The sequence below is a fragment of the Myxocyprinus asiaticus genome, chromosome 15 (assembly GCF_019703515.2).
Source record: "Myxocyprinus asiaticus isolate MX2 ecotype Aquarium Trade chromosome 15, UBuf_Myxa_2, whole genome shotgun sequence".
In the NCBI taxonomy this organism is placed as follows: Eukaryota; Metazoa; Chordata; class Actinopteri; order Cypriniformes; family Catostomidae; genus Myxocyprinus; species Myxocyprinus asiaticus.
The window spans coordinates 18294287-18299651 of record NC_059358.1 but is presented as its reverse complement, the minus strand read 5'-3'; the positions used below and the strand labels follow the sequence as shown (position 1 = coordinate 18299651).

Sequence of the window (5365 nt, the reverse complement as noted above, 5' to 3'; positions counted from 1 at the left end):
CATGGTTGTATTGCAATAAACTGCTGTTCTAATGCACTAAAATGACAAATTCTTTAGCTTTGAATACTGTGAAAAGCTTTGAATAAATTTATACGTACAGGAATAGCACTATGAAGGCCATGATGCACCTGTTGTTCTTTATATATTCTTTGACCTAATCATTTCTGCTATATTGGAAACAATCTAGACCATAAGAAAGCAACAGTTTATTGTCAGACATTAAACATTGATTAAATAGTAATACATTAGTATGAACATTTGACAATAATTATTCACTGGCAAATCATTGGTTGCATATAAAGATTAATGTAAATGTATGAAAAATGTTGTCAGACACTCATGAAAGGTGGCCAAAATGAATAACGCTGGCAGTTATAATTGTCAACATGCTCATTTTAATTTGAACCATTTTATAACCTTATATTGTCTTTGCTGGTGTACTGGTCTATAATCGTCCCTGAATATCATAACTTAAACAAGTTAATTCTCAAAATAATAAATCTCTGACTTTAGGAATTTTTTTTGGGTGAGGCAACGTGTACATGATAGCCTACCCACTTTAGTCTTGTATAATCTTCCTGAAATTTTTTTATTTATTTTATTGGACAATTAGGTTCAATTTGTTAATGTTGGTTAACAACATTAGTTTGAACTAGCAAAGAACAGTACTTATTCAGCGCTTGCTAATCTTGATTAATGTCAATTTCAGCATATACTAATATATATATATATATATAATATGTTTTTGGTGACACTAACTATTGTTAACAAATGTAACCTTATTTTAATGACATTAGTTAACATGAACTAACAATGAACAATCATTTTTGCACCACTAATTAATATTGGTTAATGCCATTTGCAACATATACTTTTGTTTTTTTAATAAGTTATATTTGCTAACATTAGGAACTAACATGAAATAACACTGAACAATATGGTTTTAAGAATTAACATTAAGTAAAGTGTTACCATATTATTAGATTATAGCTTGCAACATTTTCCATCTGGGGTCTGCTTCAACAGTTAACCAATTAATTATTTTCACACTGAAAAAAAAAAAAAAAAACACATGAAATGTCAGGTATAACACCACTGTGTAAAGAAAATAAAGTTTTGTTATGCATAAGAAGAAAAAATATTTTTCTATTTAGACCAGAATTGATTCAATGGAACACCATTGAAGTTAGTTCTGATTAATTTGCAAATACGGTCAGAAAATTAAACAACTTCTTCCTTTGAATTATTATTATTATTATTATTATTATTATTATTACGCTAGTGGCAAATACTTTTTTGTATTTTGTATTTGCATTGGCAAATACTTGTTTCAAGCATAAACCTCAGCACATTATTTTATTTCTCTAAAGACTAGACTTCAAGTCATTTCACTTCTCAAGTTTATGTATCTTGTTTTATGGAGAAATGTTGAGAAAACCAGAAAGAAATTTATTATTATTATTATTATTATTATCTTTTGCAGTGTGAACTAATGTATTAACAACATGAATTAAAAATTAAGTGTATTTATAAATTTACATTTACCAAGATTAATAAATGCTGTAAATAATTACTATAATCCATTAGTAGTTCATGGTAACAAATAGTACTTTATTGTCAAGTGTTACCGATTTTGTTCCTCTGTTTTACACAAGAGATCTAAGTCAGGCTCTTGCAATGATTCATGCTGTGGAAATGGCAAATAGATCCCTCGTTAAACAGTTTGGGCATTACGCTTGGGTACCGCATCCACGATTGATCCATGTTCTGATGTCACGACTACACTTTGGGCTGTCCAGGATTTCACACAGCCGTTCTCTGAATGTGTTTCAGCAACAAAATCTTCTCAAAGTATCCAGCCCACAATGGCTGTAATTGGGACGTCTTCCTCTGAGATCTCTATTGCACTTGCTAGAGAGCTCAACCTCCTGCTAATTCCACAGGTAAGCTCTTTTAGTTTTCATTAAAGGAAGAGTTCATCCAAAAATGAAAATTTGCTGATAATTTACTCACCCTCAGGCCATCCAAGATGTATCTGAGTTTCTTTCTTCATCAAAACAGAATTTAAGACTTTTAGGATTTCATTTCAGGCCTCCTCCTCTAAACAATGCAAGTGAATGTACTCCATTTTTTGACGGTCCAAAATGCATATTTAGGGTGCATCAAAATAATCCATTTTAATATATTGGTAATATACTGGGCTTCACCTTCAAAAGTGGGAATGTTTCGTCATTCCATCAATACCTCAATGATCTAGTTTGCCAGTGAAGCTGAGAAGAAAAACTCATTCCTGAAGGAATTTTTTACAGCAGCCTGATATAGGAAATACTGGAAAAGCCGTAGAAGAACTGATAAATAAAACATGACTTCGGACATGGTCTTCAGCATTCAGATGGCAGTCAGTGCTATTGCTGAAGCTGTGGCTGAGCTATGTGTAAAACAAAACTGCAAAAGCCCTACAGCTCTCCAGCCCTGGGTGGTACAGCACCACACTATCAGTCATCTGCTGCCAAATTCACATCTGCAGATTTTTTGGGTTAACAGCTAGTAGATTAAAAGTCATTAAATGTTTGTATTTCAGCTCCTTGAACAGTTGAGGAATGTCACTTTTGAAATAGAGGAGGTAAAGCACAAATTTGATGATAGTGGTGACATTAATTTGGACTATGATGTCTCCTTATGGCAAAAAAAAAATAAAAAATAAAAAATGGATCTGATGTATGGACTGACAAAATAGCTGAATATGATCCATCCAACAACAATTTCACATTCAGTTTCAATTCCAGCAAGAATCAAAGTGTTATTGAGGTAATGTATGCTCTTCAATAGTCATACTATGAAGTGATTGAATAGAATAATGTCTTTAGGATCTTCTACTAAGTAAAAAGTTTGTATAAAGAATTTTCTATACTGTATGACTATCCCTTTATTAATCAGTCTTTTATTCACCTTCTTCTCAGAATGTGGTATCAAAGTGCACCAACAGCTGTCAGCCAGGGGAGTTTAAAAAGACAGCAGAGGGTTAGCACACATGCTGCTATGAGTGCATCAGCTGCCCTGAAACCACTACTCCAACCTCACTGGCAAGTGTCTTGCTGCCTACACACATCTCTCCACCCAAGAGAATCATGTTATGATCTTAATTCCATATGGAATAATTCACACAAAAATGAAAATCTGTCATCATTTACCCTCATGTTGTTCCAAACCCATTTGACTTCCTTTCTTCTGCAGAACACAAAAGGAGGAATTTTAAAGGACGCTGATTTCAAAACAAAGGCAGTTGAAAGTGACCAGTTTTGGGTGTAATCTGATAAATCCTTGTAATCAGATTGAAGTTACTGGCTTTTAGTTAAGTACTTTTAAGTACATTACTTGGGTTTCACATATTTCTAAAATAATATTATTTAGAATACATTTAAACATAATTTACGCATGTCTGTTTTGCATTTCTGGGACAGTTGAATGGCTTGCATCCTCTTATGAGCCATTGTATTGGAGAAATGCATGGTACTGAGTGTATGACAAAAGAGGAAATGTAGGCATTATTTTTAATTCATTAAGTGGAAAGAATGTCAATAATGATACACTTCGTGTGAAAAGTGTTGTAGAAAGTAACTTAAAAGTAAAGTAATTTGTAATGTGATTACTTTTTTAGATTAAGTAATCAGCAAGGTAATCATTTTCATACAATTTTAAAGAAGTTATTTGTAATTTGTAATTCTTCCTCTTGAGTACTTTGAGTGAAACAGTGGGTTTTCTATAGTCCTCTTGACCCTGGCTGCCATCAGCGCCCTCTTCCTCTACTTGGTGTCAGCACTATTCATTTGGCAAAAGGACTCTCCAGTGGTAAAGGCTGCAGGTGGACCTCTTTGTCGATGGATCCTGTTCTTGCTGCTGGGCAGTTTTTCCAGTGTCGTGTTCTTTGTGGTTGAGCCAACCAATATGACATGTCAGCTGAGGCAAGTCATCTTCGGCCTGAGCTTCATGCTGTGCATCTCATGCATCCTGGTCAAGTCTTTAAAGATCCTTTTGGCATTCCAGATGAACCTAAAGGAGCTGCTGTGCAAGCTCTACAAGCCGTATATGATTGTCTTCATCTGCATGGCAGTGCAGATTATCATTTGCACCCTTTGGCTGTTCTTGCGCACTCCTAAAAAAGACAAGGTTTTTCTCCCACAAGTCATTTTGATGGAATGCAAAGAGGGCTCAGATGTGGCATTCTGGGTAATGCTGGGATACATGGCTTTGATGGCACTTGTGTGTTTCACTTTTGCATACATAGTCAGAAAGCTTCTACAGAAGTACAACGAGGCCAAGTTCATCACATTTGGCATGCTCATCCGTCTCATGGCCTGGGTCATCTTCATCCCTGTGCATCTTACCACCAGCGGCAAATACGTACCAATCATGGAGATAGTTGTCATTCTCAACTCTAACTTTGGAATCTTGAGTTGCCACTTCTTGCCAAAATGTTACATAATTATTTTCAAGCAGGAGCATAATACTAAAGATGCATTTCTGAAGAATGTCTACAAATATGCCAGAATGAGTGCCAAGAACATCAGGAGATTGAATGGAACTGAGTCTGGCGGTAAGACAGAGAATTCCATCTACACCATATACACTCCATCACTTTTGATGACTGAGGAGGCACTTAAGGTTTCGCCACAGAATAGCAGTCAAGGCCATTGTTTTGACGTAACATTCAGACATGAATAGAATTATCACATTTGAATACCATGATCTCTTTAAATCCATAAGAGAGAGCTAACTTAAAGGAATAGAATATCTCAGCTCTTCGGGTCCATACAATGCAAGTAAATGGTGGCCAGAAACTTGATGCTCCAAAAAGCACATAAAAGCAGCATAAAAGTAATCCATACGACTCCAGTGATTAAATCCATGTCTTCCGAAGTGAAATGATAGGTGTGGCTGAGAAACAGATCAATATTTAAGTCCTTTTTTATTATAAATCTACTTTCACACAGCCCTCCTATGCACATTCACATATCGCCATCTACTGGGCTGTTGAACGAATATGATTTATTTATTCTTTTTCTTTGGTTTATCCCTCCTTTTTCATTCTTCTCCCTGACCAGTAGATGGCTATATGCACAAAGTGTGAAAATGCGAATCGGCAAAAAAAAAAAAAAAAAAAAAAGGGGAGGGCTGGTGAAAGTGCAGATAGTAAAAAAGGACTTAAATATTTATCTCTCAGCCACACTTATATCGCTTCTGAAGACATTAATTTAACCACTGGAGTTGTATGGATTACTTTTAATGCTGCCTTTATGTGCTTTTTTGACCTTCAAAGTTCTGACCACCATTCACTTACATTGCATGGACCTACAGACCCGAGATA

General features: G+C 35.1%; 1 pseudogene; it reads left to right on the top strand.

The window, feature by feature from the left end:
* The first annotated feature begins 1865 nt into the window (after positions 1 to 1865).
* Positions 1866 to 4722, top strand: LOC127453402 (G-protein coupled receptor family C group 6 member A-like; annotated as a pseudogene).
* Positions 4723 to 5365: the final 643 nt, after the last annotated feature.